General features: G+C 55.5%; 1 protein-coding gene across 9 annotated transcripts in view; it reads right to left on the minus strand.

Annotated features, from left to right (window-relative positions):
* Positions 1–18863, minus strand: part of LOC116424941 (protein bric-a-brac 1) — a 224825-nt gene that overhangs the window by 121399 nt on the left and 84563 nt on the right. The gene's annotated exons all lie outside the window — the stretch shown is intronic.

Below are 18863 nucleotides of genomic sequence, written 5' to 3' on the forward strand. Positions count from 1 at the left end.
CGATCGTTCGACCGTCGTTTATACTCGGTTACCTTTTTGTCGCGGTTTCACGCGATCTTCGCGGCGGAACATCGCCTCGTTACGGCCGCGTTTCAGGAGGGAACAAGGGCGGACCGAAAACGCAGAGTCGACCGACGAGTGGGCCGAACCAGGCGGTCGACTCGGAGGAACAGAGAGAGAGCTATCGCCGGTGGGGGGAAAAGAAAGAGAAGAAGGTCTCGAAATGACACGTCGTTTCGAGGAAATTGCTTAATCCTGGGCCAAAGTTTCGAATGACTCGGTACGTAACATTAATGTAACCCCCGTAAGTATTCGTCGGTCCGTAATGGCCGGTAATGCCGGTATTATTATTCGCGAAATGGTTTTTCTTTTGCAACGCGCTCCGGCCGCATTAGAGGCGAGTGCAGCGAGTGCAGCGAGCGCGGGGAGACGGCCGGGTCGTCGACGGTGTGTCGGTGGCGACGACGCCGCCTCTGATCGTCCCTTTCCTCCCTCTGTCGGAGCGCCGCACCACTTGGTTCTTGCGCGCGGCTCGCCAAAGTAGACGATCACAAGAGATTCGAAGCAACGAGTAGCGTTAATTAAGATTCCAGCAACCTTTTCCACCGTCCGCGCGTGCCTTCGGATACGCAGTCGCCGGTTATTTCCGCGCGATGCACGATCAACATCGTTTCCCCTGTGATCCCGGAGAGAAAGAGAGAGGGAGAGAGGGAGAGAGAGAGAGAGAGAGAGAGAGAGGAGGGCAGACTTTCCGCGATAAAATTCGATCAGCCCCCTTCGGTGGAGTACGAAACTCAGGAGCGAGTGGCTCGCCGCCTAACCCACTCGCGGTGCACCGATATGCGACCTTTTATACCTTTGTCGCGTCATCTTTGCGAGGCAGGCACGCGTACGCGGCCAGGGATGCTCGATATCTTCGATCGATCGTTCGCTGGATGCCGGTAGACGTCACCGACGTCGCGACCATTTAAAAAGAAGTTCCAGTCGCGTCGGAGACGCGAGAACGCGATCAAAGTTTTCTCGTTTAAACGGCTTCGCGTGCAGCCAACGAGACGTTGTTATTATTATGCCGGGCATTTGTTATTTAGGGAACAATCGCTTACACCTTCCACGGTCCCCGAGCGGTAAGGGCGACCGCGTTCCCGCCGGGAACACGAACAATAGCCGAGCAACGGTACGCTAAACGATTTCGAGTTGTTCGGGAAGCGTTCCGGGGCTCGCGAATAATTAGCGTGGAGGAGAAGGAGTCGGCGAGGCGAGGAGAGAACTCGCGGAACGTTCGCTGGTTCGGTCTCCTCGGACGCGCGGAAAAGGGTGAACGGACGCCGATACCGAGCCGTATCGAGGACCTAACACGCGGATACGTTCGTACGGCAAGCCAATAATTATTGTTTTTACCCAGCAGCAGCGGGCCGCAATTAAAAACTGTTTATTTATTCAGGTCCGGCTTTTTAGCATTCTGCCTCACCCCAGGAAGGATGGAGGTACGCGGCAATGTGTGCGGCCACGTGCGCGCCTCCACCGTTCGCCGCGATTTTTCGGCTTACCGAATCGTTGTTTCCAATTTCCCCCCTCCCCGTCGCGCCGCCTCTCGTTTCCCAGGCGGCGCGGAGCCAGCCGGCCACGTCCACGAAAAAATTTCCGGTCCGTTCGATCGTTCGCGCGACCGACGTTGAAAACTGTAACGCCGTGTTTGTTCGTCTGCTCGTTCGTTCGGCTTCGCCTTCGCGGCCGCGTTCCGTCCCGATCGCGAACCGTCGCGTCGTCGGATCACGCGGCCAAGCGATTCTATACTTCGCGGCGAATGAGGCGAGCAGGTGCCCGATCGGCGGACAGCCGATGGACTCTGGAACCATATCGGAGGCTCGTCGGTCCGCGAGATTCGCGTTTGACCGATGCTCGCGCCGCGGTATCTCGTCCGGAGATTTATTATTTAATCTCGCGTCGCGATATTTATTATTGCACGTAACCCCTTGGGTCTATAAAAATATCGCGCGTTATCGCGTACCGTCCGGTCAATAACAAGCTGACGATACCTAGCCCGGTGTTGAAATCGTCCGCGGACGCGCAGCATTTCGACGGGCCAAGGAAAAAACAGATTCTCGCTGGTAGTCGGTAACCAGCTAGAGCCGTTGGCTGCGTCGGCGGCCGGAGGGGCGAGCGGTGCCGCCGCGGAACGCTGAGGAACGCGGAGGAACGGAGAGGAACGCGCGCGGAAACGGATCGCGGGACGGGGGGAGGGAATCGGGAGAGGCTGCTCGGCCGCGAAGATCGAAAAGAGAAGCGGTGAGAAGAGCCGCGGGGGCAGATGAAAGAAACGCGGCGCGATCGAAGCGGCTCGTCGCAACGCGAGAAGGACACGGTGCGAGAGGTCGAGGCGGGGCCGCGGGGAACTTAGAACAAATAAAGCGATAAAATATATAATATTACGTCGTACCGCCGGCTGGCCGACTCGCGCATTCCAGAGTGCATTGCCCTCGCAAATACTCCCTCGGCCTTTCCGACGAGGCATACGTCACGCCGGCCTTAATACGAAATTACTGCTAAAGCGTGCCAACGCGTACGCTTTTCGCCGCGAATTTCTTTCACGATGTTCGCGGCTCGCTTTCTTTCCTTCCTTCCTCTCTTCCCACCTCGTTCGTTCTCGCCGCGAGCTCATTCGGTCGGCCACTTTCTCTGCTTCTCTCGCCTCCTCTCTGCGGCCGCTTCGTCTATCCGCCGATTTTCCCCCTTTCCGCCTAACCGCCTCTCGTCCGTTCGCATTTTGGCCACCTTCCGCTCCCCCGCGTCTATTCGCTCCCTTCCCGCCGTCAGCGACGCTTCCCTCGCCGCGAAAGACGTCGCACCCCTCCCACCGTCCGACTCGAAACCTTTGACCCGTGTCCGCAGGAAACTTCCGCAAAGTTTTTCGGTGCACCGCGTGCACGCGACAAACGTTGTTCGATAGAGCTCACGGATCTTTCGGCGTCTGAAACGAAGTCGGGACCTATCGATCGTGGACGGCGAAAATCTAAGAGCGACGGAGACGGTCTGCTCGTGCCGAGAAGATGAGTTACGATCGTTGAAACCGTCCGCTCGGAGGAAGACGGCTACCGAAGGACACTGATTTTAGGACCAATTACGGACGCCCGTTCAGGGACGGGGATCGTAAATAATTCGGCCGGAGAAAGCAGCTCCTCGTAAATACGTAAACTCGAAAAATCGCCGGCCCGAGATTATATACGACGCGCAACGAACCGGAAACGAAAATTGTCGTGTTTCACGCGTTTTACATATCGAAGTAAAATAAATTTCGTCCCAGTGGATTAAGCCAGGCTTCATCGTCCGTTAACGCATTACGCGCGGATCGCGTGTTTTTATGCGCTACCGGCCAGTCCCGACGCGCTGAGAGCGATATTGATTTTCATTAAAATTTTTATACATTTCATAACGGGTCTTTTACTTTATGAAAGTGCCCGATGACGAGCGCGGCCGCTCGCGCGTCCCGTCCTTTTTTCGGGCTTCATAATTGATCGAGTAATTCCCCGGGAAATCTGCATTTTAATGCAGCCGCGAACTTCTATTTACACGGGATTTGAAAATGGCCCGTGCGCAACGCGTTAATAAAAGTCGACGAGCACGGACGCGCGCGCTTTCGAACGGCCCGCCAACGCGGCGGCGCGGCGGACCGCCGAACAGTGCTCTCCGTTTCGGCGATCCACACGGACAAGAGGCTCGATTCACGTTGTAACTTAACAAAACAGAAAGAGAGCAGCTTTTTCGTAAGAAAATGCGTGTAATGTGTAATAGTAATGGAATTTTTAACAAATCGCTGTTCGTTTTTGTAATGGTATAATGAATAAGTTAACGAAGACAAGAAGTAAACACCTCTGCTCGGCATAATTTATCGATACGTAACGAATTGCTACATTAATTTGTTTCTTATTACTTGTTTTTCTCTTTAATTGACTAGAAATTAATCAAGTCGAATCCATAGGTTGGCTGTAATTGCCAATCCTGTTTACAATAATTCTTAATAAACAGAGATTCTCAGATAGAAGTCATGATCCAACTAAGAAGGTATAAAATTACGTAGAATTACAAACATTTGCAGTTACAATTTGTTACTGAATTTTCACTGATTTCTCAGACAGGAAATATCAAAATGAGTAGTAGGCAGTTCACGACTTACATCTGGAGAAGCCTGTAAAAGTTCAGGAACCCGTGGACCCAGATAATTTTTGTATTATACTATTCAGCCAGTTTCATAGAAAACATGTTAACAAATTTTAACTGTGAACGAAACTAACAGCTCCATTCGACGAGTGTAGAAGTAAAACAAGAGTAATAAAACAAATGACAGCATCAACGATGTTCGCGAATACGTCAATGGTTTTCAAGCCCAAAGACATTCTACCGGTTGAAGTTTCAAACGAAAAGCTCTTATTCTATTTCGACTTACTTTCTAACATAGAATCAGCCCCCGTCCGGTTAAACAAGCAGTTACATAACACCCCGTCTACCAATTAGCACATTAGTCCGGTTGGATTGCCGAAACAGACCACTGTGTGCGTTCGCGGAGACCGCGCTGCGACCTTCCACCCGCTCGGGGATCGTTTTACGCGTCGAACGATGATCTCCGCGAATCACTCGCTGCCTTCTTCAACGGCGAGTCGCAGCGCGACGCGAACAAGCTCCGGCGTTCGGTGCTCGAGCAATTTCGAACGCGTCGAGAAAGGTGCGAACTCCGCAGAAACGCAGCGGCGCTTCCGACCAAAGGGGGCCTTCGTGTTTGGATAATGGAGCCGGCAGCGGCGCTATTCGAACGGAAACACTGTGTAAGGGGAAAGGAATGTCCACGGAGTTCTCCCTATCCCGTCCCTATCGCTCGGTACACCACGGGGCCCGCCCGATTGAGAAACTTTTTTAACGTTTCTCCCGCAGTAAATCAGTGTTTTCGTAGCGGCGCGCTCGGTCGCGTCGGAATATCGTGCCTCGGGCAGAAATATTTTTATAGATATTATTGCGTAACACGCGATACCTTTGGCCGACGACGCTGGCGCGTACACGGCGGCGAAACGAACGCGACGACGATCGCGGCGGCCGAGTTTTCGAACTGATTAAACTCGCGCGGAATTAACCCCCTGCGCTCCACTGCCACGGCTAAAGGCAAGGACGCGATTTCACCGCGAGTTCCGCTCCAGAAACCAGCCCGCTCGGGATTAACGCGTTCGATGCGTGCTCCCACTCCGCGCGAAGCCGATCTTTCGCGTCTTTAACGGCCGATCGCGAAGCGTGCGCTTAAACGACCGAACATGATCCGCTTCACGGTTGCATTCGGAAATCGATACCGGCGCGCACGAGATCACGCGAGATCACGCGAGATCGACGCGACGCTGGGAGGCACGGGATCGTCGAAACAAGACGATCGAGAAGAAACGCGCGTCCAATGCCGCGCAAACAAAACAGCCGCCATACCGCGCGCGTCGAACACCTACTCGATCTTCTACGCAGTGCTCCGAAAGTAGGCGCCCGCTATCCTTGACTCGTCGCCGATGCAACGCGCCGCGCGTGCTCCATCATCGTCGCCAGACGTCCTTTACTTCTTATCCGATTTTCTTCGAACACCGCGTTCGTCGGAGTTCCGTCATCTCCGGCGGCTAGTCGCTCGAAAATCGCGGCGGAGTCAACTTCGTCGAGTTTCCCGAACTTTTCGTCCCATTCTTCGAGACCGGCACTCGGAAAATGCAGATTTCGCTCGCCTGAGGAGGGTAATTCGCTTTGCAACGGAGTAGAGTCGTTCGAATCGACTGCAAAGCGTCGCGCAGCGGGAAGATCAGACTGAAACACCGCGCGGCTTCGCGGTCGCCGTTAGCTTTTCCTTCCTCAAGTTTCCGCGGCGAGTCAAAGTGCTAGACATTTTTTCGATTGGCTCGTCATTGTGGCCTGGCCGGAAGGGAGAGTGGGGGAGTAGGAGGACGCGCGTCGAGCCGGTTATCGCTGGTGAAAAATCGGTCAGCCCTCGGTTCTCGACCTATCGCCGGCACCAACTATAAATCTCGATCGTCCGGTTCGTTATCTAGCGCGACTGCCGGTCGCGTTTGTCTTCGTCGACGTCTTCGCGCAATCGGGGATGGCCAGCGGTAAAACATTGTCCGGTTCGCGGCGATCGCAGGTAAACTCGTAAACCTCGCGATCGCGTTCAACACCGGCCGCGAGCGGGATCGCGATCGAACAGGATTTCCGCGACGCGACACTCTGGTCGGGGTCGGAAAAAAGAAACGGATCACCGTTTTCCGCGGGCACACCCCGTAGATGAAAACGGAGGCCGTCGCCACCACCGGCACCACCGGCGCTGCCGCCATTGTGCACGGCGCAGAATAAATAACGCCGTGGTAAGAATGCCGCGGGAGATATTATACGGCGACTACAGTGTGGTGCAGAAGTAGGCCACCATTACAATATTTTATTACAAGGCACTAACGTACAATCTAACGTGCTCGTATGCATTCGTAATGAACGTATATGAGTCGTGTCGAACCCGCTCTCTCCTTCCCTCTCGTTCTCTCTCGTACCCTCCCGTACTCTCTCCGACTCTCTCGCACTCTCTCGTTCTCTCGCGTTCTCCGCCGTTCTCTCCGGTTCTCTCTCCTTCTCGTTCCCGCGCCGCCTCGCCGGCTCACCCCCTCCCGGGCCTCGTCCCACTCCTCCGTCGCGGTCTCTACGCACACCGAGTGTTTTATTGAAATTTATGACTACTCGCCTTTGTGTGGCCGAGCTGTGTGCGTTCGTCCGTGCGCGAGTGCGTGCGTGGATGCGTGAGTACGCTCGTACACGGCCGCTTACACGAGCTCGCGCTCGCGCCCGCTGCGTGCGAGCACATATGCGCGGCCTCCGCGCTCCTCTCCGCTTCTCCGCTTCCACGTATTATATGCGCGAATAGTATATTATGTATAATCTGCATGCCGTATGCGGCTATGTTAAGACCGAAAGCGTGCGCGCCGTGAGCGGATCCGAGAGCTCGCTCGTCCGACGACTGCTCTCTGCCTTCCTCCTCCTTTTTTCCCTTCTTAATTGCACACGTTCGCCTCGCTTCCGGTTTTGACCAGGCAACGCGGCGAACGAGCGAGCGAGCTAGCGAGCGCGCGCCTAGCGGTACTCGAAATTAGAAGAATGGTTTATGTAAACCCGGCTCGGGGATCGCATGGTTTCCAAGATACAACGACGGTATTGTTGTGGGTCAATGGGTCCGTTATCTCGGTTCCAACGCACAACGCTCTACCCCGCTCGGAACAAGTAGGGGATCGCGTTCCCGAACAATTGTCCGGAATAAAAAATCGCCGCGGCGTGACACGCGGCAACGCGCCGCGACGAGTCGAACGTAGGGACCGAACGCGTTTTATCGAACGTTTCGATGGGATCGCTTTGACGCGCGGTTCCCCCCATGGAGGAACGCGAAACTCCTCGATCGAGGAACCGACGCGTCCGCCTCGTGTTCGACCGCGTCCGTTGAAAAGTCGCGGTACACGGTCTCTCCTAGGGGACACTTCTTTCTGATCGGTTGTTATTCGTTTTTAGGGAATTCCGGCACGGGGCACCGAGACGGCGCGTGTTCCGTAGAACGGTCTCGTCCAACGGTCAATGACTTCGGAGAATACATTTGGTGGGAACGAAAGCGACTCGAATCCATCGTGCATATCCGGCCGTGTACGATAGGAATCGCGCAAATTCATCTCGGTGACTGGTCGTATAAATAAAAGTTTATTTAAAGACGTACTCTCGTATACACGGTACAGCGTACGGAGAACGAGAGAGCGGCCGAGCCGCGGGAGCGAAAAGGGGGCTGGGGGCTGTGGGGGGTGGGTGGGAAACGCAAGACGAAGAGAACGCGGAGCAGAGCGGAGCGGAGCGGAGCACGGCGGAGGAGGAGGACCGTGGAGACCGGAGGAGAGTAGAAGCGGCAGAACACGAGCGGCCGCGTAGGTAGTTAGTTGGAGCGGAGCGGCCGATTCGAAGCGTAGCTGCGGCCGCGCGGCCAACGAACGACCGACGAGGACCGAGAACCGAGGAATCGAGAAACCAGAAACGAAAGAAAGAGATCGACCAAGGGGGCTGACTGCGCGGGCCACCGGGGAGGGGCATCGGTGGACGGAAAGGGGGACGGAAAGAGGCACGAATAGGGAGACGAAAGGGGGCAAGGTAGAGCGCAGCAATGCGGTTTACAGTGAGCTTATAGTTTACGTTATAAATTATTATTATCGTATTTCATATGCGAAGAATAAGATTTATTAAAACCCTATAGATTACCGCTCGTACCAGGCAATATATTACGCGGCGTGCACCGTGCAACGTGCACCGTACACCGTACACCGGTATATTCGTAACCCAAGCTTGGACGCACACGCGTGCACCCACGTATCGCGGCGGCCGCGAGTGAACGCTTACGCGCCGCAGCGAATCGTGCCGAGCCGTCGCGAGCGGTTCGTATCGGTTCGCCGTATCGAGTATTTATTAATTCTCGATTCCCGATCGGCGATCGCCGCTCGCGAATTATGCGCGCCACGGTGTACCACGGCGAAGCGCCGAGCCGCGCCGTAGATCGCGATCGATCCCCCGTGTCCGACAACGAAAGGCTTTCGAGCCGCTTTCGCGGTTACTTTTCGGCTCTAATTCCCTTTGGTTTCGATCAACGGCGACGCCGAGGCAGAAACCGTAGGCGGGATTCGCGCGAAACGCGAGCCAGAAACGCTCGGCCGTTATCTTCGAAATCGGGCGCGTGGCAAGCCGCGCGGTAATCGGGTCGGGCGCATCTCTATCTCTCTTTCTCTCTCTCTCTCTCGTTCTTCTCCGTTCCTCTATCTTGCAGCGTCCGCCGCGCGACCACGGCTGCGCGCGATTCGGGAAGAATGTAAATTCGCGCGGGCACGATCGGGATGCGAGATGCGTACGCGGCTCTCCGTCCCAGCTATTTACCAGGGCACTCTTCCGTTTCGCGCGGACGCGATTTCGAAGCGCGCCGCTCGATCGGCGTCGTCGAACGTCGTTCCGATGCGGAGAAATAACTTGCCCGTTTCGACTAAACGAGCCGCATACCTTTTACATTTTACCGCGGCGACTTTGAATAATTTCGATCGAAGAATTTACTCGGTACACGGGATCGTTGTAACGGCACACGGTGTCCTGGGTGGGCAGACGCACGCTTACACGCGCACGGACACCGACACGGAGCGGTAATGTAGGTGCCAGAACCCGATGCTTTCCCGGATATTGGCCCGAGAAAAACTTACGGGGCAACTGGTCGGATCTTTACAATTGAAATACGATGGATCTTGTTTCGACGAGTTTCTCCTCGGCTCACGCGCGCGGTAGCTCGCCGGCAGACCAGCCCCGTTACTGGGTCGCGTATACGTTTGTATCTTATTATCTCGGTGTTCGCGATTACATCGAAATTTATCGCGGCAATCTCGTCGTTTCTCGGCGCGTTCGTTCGTTCGTTCGTTCGTTCGTTCGGCCGCGCTCGCCTCGATCTGATTCGATCCGACTCGATTATCTCGCGAGGGGACGACCATCGATCTCGATCGCCGCGGCGCGCCGTCGCGAGCGCCGATCCCGGAGTCCCCCGTTGCGACATTACGGCGACGGGCTTCTGCGGACGGTACCGGAAGTTTCGCCGTGGAACAGGAAGATGTCCGCTCGTTCGGGTCAATCCGCGGCAACGACGAACGCGGAACGGTGAAAAATAGATCGATCGGCCGCGGACGGGAAGTAATAGCCACCGATTCGATGCGATTCCATTGGAGGTTTTGTCAGGCCGACAGTTTGCATTTTCGATCCCTCGGGAAAAACTGGCCGATAAACGCGGCGTGCTTCCAGCCGAGCTATCCGTCCAATGATTTTTCTTTTATAGAATATCATTTATTTATCGGCCGGAGCGCAAACGAATCGACGATTACGAATCCATCGGCGGAAAAAGCGCAGCCGGCGTACATTGTTTTTTTTCTTTCGAAACGATCCGGGGGTGTCTAGGGTTACGGTCCGGTACCGTTGCCGGAATCGACTCGGCCGTGCCTTCGAGACTTTCCGCCGGCCACGCGGAAGTTCCTTTCCACCGCGCAACCCCGCCGATTCCCGAGATTCTTCGCGCGGCTTGTAATCCGAGGGAACACGACGGAGTCGGTGTGCGTGCGCGCGATCGTCCGGAAACGCGTAGGTGCGCGATTCCAACGACGACGAGCACGACGACTACGACAAACGAACGAACGAACGAACGAGCGAACGAACACGCGCGCTCGCTCGCTCGCTCGCGGAGAAACATCAAAAAACGGGCCGAGTACAAAGCGACGCGTACAGGGACGAACGGCGCCTGTGGCGGGACCGAGAAAGCGGCCGTACGCGAGAATCGAGACGCGAGAAACGAAGACGGAAACCGAGGGACTTCGGAGATAAAACGTTAGGAAAAAGAACGAGGGAGACGGAGGAAGAGAGAGAGAATAGAGAAAAAGAGAGAAAGAGAGAAGGCGAAGGAGACGAATAGTCGCGGCGAGGGCAGCAGGATTGTCACGAAACGGAGACAGCTGTACAAAGAAGAGGAAGGAGAAGAAGAAACGGAAGGCGAGAGCCGCGCCGGGAGAAAGAAGGAAAGATCGCGGCGGCGGTGTCGACTGATGTGTAAGCTCGGGGCGCAGGGGGCTGAAACCGAGAGAGAGAAGGAGAGAGAGAAAGAGAGAGAGAGAGAGACCGAGCGCAAAGGAAGGGGCAAAGAACGGAGAAAGAGGGGACACGTATGTACATTAAAATATTATTCTCAGATGAAATACCGGGTGGGGCCCGGCGGCACAGCGCGCGTATATTTTTAGACCTTATATAAATACACGAATCATAATGAACGCGCCTCGTTCTCCCTGTGTGTGCTCGTCGCTCTCCCGCTCCCCCGCCGTGCTCGTCACGGCCGCGCCTCTCCTCTCCTCGCCTCTCTTCGCCACTCTCTGGGTCTGTTCTCGCCTCGCCTCGCCTCACCTCGCCCCATCGCGCTTCCACAGACCGCCCCTCGCCGCCCCGAGCCCCGTGCGCCTCTATCGCGCCGCGTCTTCTTTGTAGAGCCTTCTTTCCCTTTCTATGGCACCGGCTTCTCTTCTGTGCCGCGCGAGTTTCCTCTCGTCGATGCTGTTACGCTGGGAGAATGCGTTCCGATAACCCGAAACACCGACTCTCCCCAGATTCGGCCGATCGATCGAGCCAGTCGATCAATCGAATCGAACGATCGCTGATCGCTCCGGTGCCGCAAACGCGAATCGTCGTCGGGATCCCCGAATCCGTGATTTCTCGTTGCTTCGACGATACCTTCACCGAGCTACCTGCTGCGACCCGCCCTCGCTGTCCGGTAACGCGGTTAGACGCGGATGAATGAACGAAAAGTGTTACAGTACTACCGGACATCTCTCCATGTTTGGCTCTCGAGCGAGCATCCGAGCGACCGGCAGTCGGGGCGAGGTGAGACGAGGCGAAGAAAGCGAGCCGGTCACGCTCGCGACAACCGATAGGACGTTATCGGCCGTACGAGAAAACGGAGGCCAGTCGGGGCATCGGTTTACAACGCGGTACAGGCGGCAAAGGTCGCTACCGCTTCCGTCGCGAGAGAACATGAGACGCGCCGCTCCTCTTCACCTGCGTACATGGAACGAGGAGCGAATTAAGCGGAAGAGAACCGAGCAGATTGGTTCGCCCCGTAATTCGACAGGCGCGTTTAATCGTTCTCGCGGGCGTACCTCGCGTCGCTCCGGCAAAGCGTAAAGGGCACGTCTATTTATTAACAAGTACGCTGGTTCCGAAAGATTTGAGCTCGCATCGGTGTTCCGTTGGACGTCCGCGTGGATGCTTTGATGCCGGCCTCCCACGGATAGCCGAAACGTACTCCCTTCTCTCGGAAACACCCTCCACGGAATCCTTAAGAAATGCCTCGCTTTGATCTTGTATGCTGCACGAAGCTCGTCCCGTAATGAGCGAGTGCGTGCACCAGGCGAGATGCCGAGACGCGGCGTATACCGATGACGCGTCCCGTCCCGTCCCATCACGTCGCGTCGCGTCGCGTCGCGTCGCGGCGCGGTGCGGCACGGCCCGTGCCCGACTCGTCCACGCGCGCTTTATCAAAAAATCGTGACACAATGACCCTATTGTCCGCATGGGAAGGGCTAATTATGTCGGTAAACCACGGCCAGGCCAAAGAGACCACGTCGAGAACGTCTGGTTGCTTGGAATGGCGAAAAGAGACGCTTAAAGAGGTCACCGATGACGTTCACCACGGGAAAGACGGCCACGAGCAAACTTGAATTTCTCTCCGTTAAATGACCGTTACACCGGCAACTTAATTACAATGAATTACTCGTACGAGCACGCGCGCGAACCGTATGCAACGTCGCCGTTCACGCCTTGTGTACCCAACGTTCTCCTCCGTACCGCGCCTTTCCCTCCCGATACTTCGTCTATATACCGGTTTAAGTCCTATTCGCGCGAACGCGACGAGAGGAAGCCTACCCGAGGATTTCCTACTGCTTCGGGGAAAAAACGGAATTCGCAGGCCGTTTCGGTCGCGTCGTGTTCGCCAAGACGGCGGACGGAAGATACGAGCGGCGCGCCGGGATCCGTTAGGGTGCCCGGCTGTTCCGCGGTTGTTGTTTTTGTCGAGAACGCGGCTCGTATCTTGCTCGGAACGAGCGCTCGTTAATTTATTCCGCGTACGTATCGGGAATGATTCGGTGGACGATTTAATAATTACCGGGCGACCCGGCTGACGAGGCGGGCCGCGCGGCCGCAACGATCCTCCGCCGTCGATCATTCGATGGCCCGAGTAATTTTCATCCGGAAAAACTGCAGGCGAGCGCGCGGCGCTCGAGCAAGGCGGTGGACGAACGAGGGTTGGGGCGGCAGCGGAGCCGGTGGCGCAGAGTGGCAGCGGGGCGCGCGTTTTCACGCGCGGAACAATATTTACAAAATGATGCGACCGCAGTCATCGCGGCGCTCGCATCGCGGGTAAATACGCGAGGGGGAAACGGTAAACACGACGAAAATTAAAACAACAAAGTCGCGCGGTGAAATCGCGTGACCCGAGTCCAGCCGGCTCGTAAGTGACGGCTAAACGCTCGTCCGTCGGCGTCGCGATCCCCGCTCGACGGCCGCTCGGCGTCCGCGCGCTGCCCCACCGTTCCCGGGGACGGCACGGACGGCACACGACCGCGCTGCCGGCGCGATCGGAGCCGCCGATTTTTCTCTTTTCGATCGCGGAACACAGAGCGAAAGCGTTTATCTCCGCGCCGAGATAAACCGCTCCGGTTATCGTACGGACTCGCGCCAATTGCGCAACCGTTGCGATTATTCAAACAACAAGAGTAATCGTTCGCGGCGAGTGCGCAATGATTCACGGAGAGAACGGAGTGCCGCTCGAGATGCCTCGAAAAGGAGGAGGCACCGGATACCGGAAGCACGGTCTCGCGTCGCGTCTCTATCTCTGACCATCGACGTTGAACGACTTTCGACGAGAAAAATTCTTCGCGCGGCGAATGGTTTACGAGCGACTCCGAGCTAAATTAGGTGAATCATCCTGCACAGAATCGTAGTGGCTCGAGGGCGGCTGCGCGCACTCGCCTCGCCTCGCCTCGTACGCCTCGTACGCCTCGCATCGCCTCGCCGCGCAATATCGTCGCTTGAAGTATGTCATTGTGTAAACATATTTCCATCGTTATCGCGCACTCGCGTTCCACGTTATCGTAGTTTGCTTTTCCTTTAATCGTTTATCGCGACCGGTTTCAACTATTGTTTTTAGACGCGAGCGTGGACGAGGCGCGAACCGAGCGAGTCGTCGCTGCTTGTCTCGCGAGGGGGTGCGGCAGAGGATTTCGTCGCGATCGAGGATCCAGGGGAACGGCGCGCTAGGATACGCGAGCGAGTCGTCGGGCCGTCTGAAAAATATCGGTCCGCTGGCTCGCGATAAAGCCGAATTTATCTGTTCAGGATGGAATAACGTTGACGGATGTTCCGCGGGGGTGGCGCGGGGTCCGTGCGCACCCCTAAGTGACCGCGCCGCCGGCGTATTATTCATTTCGCCGTGCCGCGCATAGTCCGCCTAACGCGGTCTATAACCGCAGTCATGGAAAAACACGCACACGCGAAGGATAATTACGCGTTAATAGCTCTTAATTTATGAAATAATTTATTATATAACGCGGGACACGGCCGGTCGGCGTCGGCGTCGGCGGTGGCGGCAGTGGCGGCAGTGGCGGCAGCGGTGGCGACGACGCAGCGGAGGGAGGAGAGTGGAATGCGAGGAGCAGAGAGAACGGGACGAAGCCGCGGGCGGGGGACAGAAACGCGAAGAGGAAGCGGGAGGCGGCGTATGCATCGCCGCGTCGGTGAGAACGGAGCTGCGAGAACGCGCGGAAGAAAACTAGTCGCGCGTCGCGAACAGATTGTCGGGAAAAATAGGGAAAAGAACACGGAGAAGGAAAGCGGTCGGAATAACTCGACCAACCCCGCGATGTCCCGAGCTGTTCGGAAACAAGCCGAAATTCTCCGCGAGGGGATCACACCGGTCGCGCTTATCTCGATCGCTCGCCTCGTTAAATATCGCGTCGCGGTGCAATAAGAATTCTCCGCGTAACCGTCGAAATACTTTTATCCGTTGCTCACCGGAGAGACAATATCCGCTGCCTCCGGCTCTCGTTCCTCCCGCGTCCCTCGCACACGGTTTGTGCGCACACTCCGGCCCGACAGAAACAAATCGTACAGGCCGCGTAATAAAATTGGTACTGTTACGAATAACATGTGCATTATGCTCGGAGTTTTACGGACGCGTATCGAGCCCGTTCGCTCGCTCGCTCGCGCTCCACGGTTACGAAGGTTACCGTATTATTGCAGCCTTCGCAATCTGCATTGTTGGCTCTCCGCTTTTAATACTCTTTATTGTCTCTTTTATAACCAGAATGACGCGCTTCTTTCAGCGTCGGATAAATTACACGCGGTATTGTACCTCTAATTTTAGAGGGAACGGGAAAGGATACACCTCTCGGACGCCCTCGTGTAGTTTCACGGGTTCCGCTCGCTCGCTCGCTCGCTCGCTCGTCCGCTATCCGTTTCCCCCCTCCATTGCTTTTTCATTCAATTCCAGCTCGATGCACGGCTATAGCCACTGCACGCTTGCTAAATAAATAAACGTCGATGGTCGATAGCATTTTTCTTATATCGCGCCGCCGCGCCGCCGTCGCCCGACCGCGTTCGCTTCATCGCCGGACGCTAATTCGTCTCGTTTCGGTGTTCGATCGTCGACGGCGGTGCTCGAGGAGACCGCCGCCACGCGCAAGGATTAGAGGAACGTGGCACGGAACGCTTGTTGCTGGTAAACGAGACGCGTGCTCGACGATCCACCCGAATCTCCGGCTTTCGCTGTCGACGGACGAGCCAACCGAGTACAAGATTTTGCTCGTTTTCGCGCGTTCCGAAGAGGCGACGGGAGGACGGGGGACGAGTAAAACCGGTGAATTACGCAACGGATCCAAAGATGCGCGCGATGGTCACTCGTCGAGACAATATTGTGCAAAACATAACGTATTCGGTGTAAGCGCTAAGTAGCGTTAAGTGGGTCGAATTTACTCTGCGTCTTATTATTTCTACTTTATATGCCAGCGCGCGGCTGCCTCTGTGTGTGTGAGTGGCTCGCGGGAGCCACGTATGTAAGAGCCGTGCGTGCGCGGTAGGATGTGGCTTATTGCCGCGAATCTAGGTTATGTTATTCGCGACGGTAGGAAGTACTTCGAGACGCGAACGAGCCGTTTCTGCCGTTTCGCTCGGATTCTCGTCCAGTGGACGCGAACCGGCGCGTTCCCCTTCTGACGCTAAATCGGTGCGTTTCGTAGCGGCGAGGGATCGTCGACCGATCCGAAAACGATCGAGCGACGCGTCGATTTTCGAAGCAACGATCCACTCGTGTCGGTGGTCAACGAAAGATCGATATACCATAGGGGTTGCGCGGATCGGTTGTTCGGCGGTCGGTCGGTCGTCTGTCGGCCAAGTCCGTCAGTCGAACGGGCAGCTGGCAGTAGGTACTTATCTGCGTATAAAGCTGCACGGTGAAATCTGCATATAATATTGATGCAATTTGCCATTAGAATGGCGACGGCACGGTCTAGGATGTAGGCTCTATTCTGTATGCGGCGGCTGAATGGACCGGTTCAATTAGAGAATCATAAGTTGCCGTGATGGGGCCATCCTGCAGATATTACCTTCGTACGGCCCTGGACCGATGCGCATCGTTTTTATTATCGACGCGGCATCGGTCTCGGTGAAATACAATCGGCGATTATATAAACCGGAATAATCGATAGGTATGCTCGTACGCGTAAAACTCAATTTTTATTAATTACGCCAAATTGAACGCATTTAAATTACGTAATGCGAGCTTAACGTATCCACGGACCTTAATCGTCGCTTTGCCACTCTCTCTCCCGCCGCCTCTCGGCCCGACCATGTCCGTTTCTGTCCCTGACTCCTCTCGTCGCCCCGCTCCGCCGTGGTTCGCCCCGGTTCACCGCGCTTTGCCCCGCTCGGATCTCGCGGACCGGACAATACAGGTGTACGCGCGGACGTGTAACGGAGATTGTTCTCCGAGGGCGGTGCGTGTAATCACAGAGAACGAGGAGGTCCTTTTCCTCCAGCCATCCCGTACGCGCCGCGAGCTGCCGCGAGCCACTCGCCGTCTTCTCTCGTCCCCTTCGTCTTACCCTCGGTCTCCGCTCTGGACCGAGGCGAGGGTGCGATTACAAACGCGCCTTTGTGGAACAACGCTTGAAGCATTGCCGCGGCGCGGGGGCAGACCCGAAAGGCTCTCGGTCGGCGCGAATATCTCGTTACTTTCCGATTCTTCATAGTCTGCGCTCTGCGCTTCGTAACGGACGATTCGATCTTGCGGATCGATTTCGAATGGAATACTTCGGCTGCGGTGTCGTCACGACGCGGAGGGCTTCCTCGACGATGAAAATGTTGATGCGGGTCAACGTTCAAACGCCGCGATCGAAAGAGATCGCGTTCGAACGTAAACTCGGCGGACCCGGTCTCGAACGGAGCATCAGACGACGACACGTGGCGCGCGCGTGTGCACGGCGCGCCTTTGTCCATGTAGGCTACGATCGTACGATCGTAATAGGATTTATAATCGTGCACGGAGACGCGAGTTTGTGCAACGGCAACTACAACGACAACGACAACGACAACGACAACGTCAGACGACCCACATCGTGTCACGACGTCTCGTATTATGCGGCATTATATGCGTATTACGGTAATAATAACGACAGCGACGACGACCGAGTCGACGACGACGATGACGACGCTGCAGCGACGTGGAAGACAACGGCGACTCTTACCACCGTAATGAATTTCATTACGATGGCCATCTCTTTCCCTCCCGGTACCGTATAAATCCATACGCGCGCGCATATTCGCCACTCTCCGGCGTACGGGCGTAGGTAGTGCCTTCTTTTTGCCTTGCCTTCTCCGTTCACTTGAAAAATCGAACGAAACTCGCGCGGATCGGATCGGACGAAAGCCGCGGTCCGCGAATTTGCAGGTCGCAGCGGTGTGCTATCCTTTACCTCGCGAGCATGCCATTTTCACTGTTATCGTTATCGCATTTGCAACTTTGACCTATCTAATTAGTCCCCATCCCGCGATCGTCGCAGCTGAGCTCGACTCGGTTAGCTGTCCTAATCGCGAAATCAGACAATCCTCAGTGCAAAGTGCTTTGGAACTCGAGGCGATACCGCGATCTCTATCCGAAACGTCGAACTTCCGATCTCTTTCGCGAGGGGAAGTCTTCCGCGAATGTTTTCGATCGAATAATTTGCGCGTACGGGCACGAGAAGAGGCGGCGAGAATATTACACGCGTCGAGCGTCGCATTTTTATCGGTAACGAGTTCGCGATAAAACAGAAGCGTTATCGCTGCGTCATCGGGCACCGATTAAACGCGCTCCTCCTCTCCGAAATTCGAAATCGCCGAGTCGCCGAATCGGTCGCGCGCGCGTCCGCGAATTTCGCCCCCCCGACGAAATGGAATCCGACGCCGCGGTGAAATCGGGTTTGTAGCGAACGGCGAAGGCGCGTGTCGCTAAGATAATGAAAGCTGCGTGAAATCGATGCCGCGCGAACCGAAGGACCCAACGGTTCGAGTCTGTCGCGAGCTTTTCCATTCTCGTCGGGTCCTCGGTAATTTCTGTCACGAGCGTATAAGGGGAAAAAAATAAGGGAAGAAATACGCGCGATGATCGGCGGATTGACCGACGTGTCGTCAGTTTCCGTGCAGCAGCGTTTCATCACTTTTAATGAGTAGATTTCCCGCGGAAAAGGGACGAGAATTGATATTTTGATACGCGAGGTTTCGCGAAACCGCGCGCAATCGAATGCGCTTCCCCATACCCGGCGTTAAAATTCAATTTCTTCGAATCAAAGGTATTTTTGAGCGGCGAATAAATGTCTGGACGCTCGATAAAAAGTTCACGTACCGAGTGTCCGGCGCGGAAGGAAACGCGCGGAGATGGATCGTTCGCCGTTGGACTCGCGGGATTACGAACGTTCGTGACGTTCGAGGGTTGCGATTCAGGTATTCGGTTGCGTTGCGCTTGATCTGCGCGGCCAAAAGTGTGTTTTGAACGTTTTGCCCAAACCGAAAAACTGTTGCTGTTTGAGGTAGCTGAATGTACGAGGAACAATGTGCTAATAATTTTGTTATCGTCGCTAAGATCTTAATCTTTTTAAGATCAATAAGTTTAATTCTTCGAGATAAATGTTTTTCCTATAAATTTCTATCACTTTTTCTATAAATATATGAAATTACATAGAATT

The sequence above is a fragment of the Nomia melanderi genome, chromosome 7 (assembly GCF_051020985.1).
Source record: "Nomia melanderi isolate GNS246 chromosome 7, iyNomMela1, whole genome shotgun sequence".
Classification (NCBI taxonomy): Eukaryota; Metazoa; Arthropoda; class Insecta; order Hymenoptera; family Halictidae; genus Nomia; species Nomia melanderi.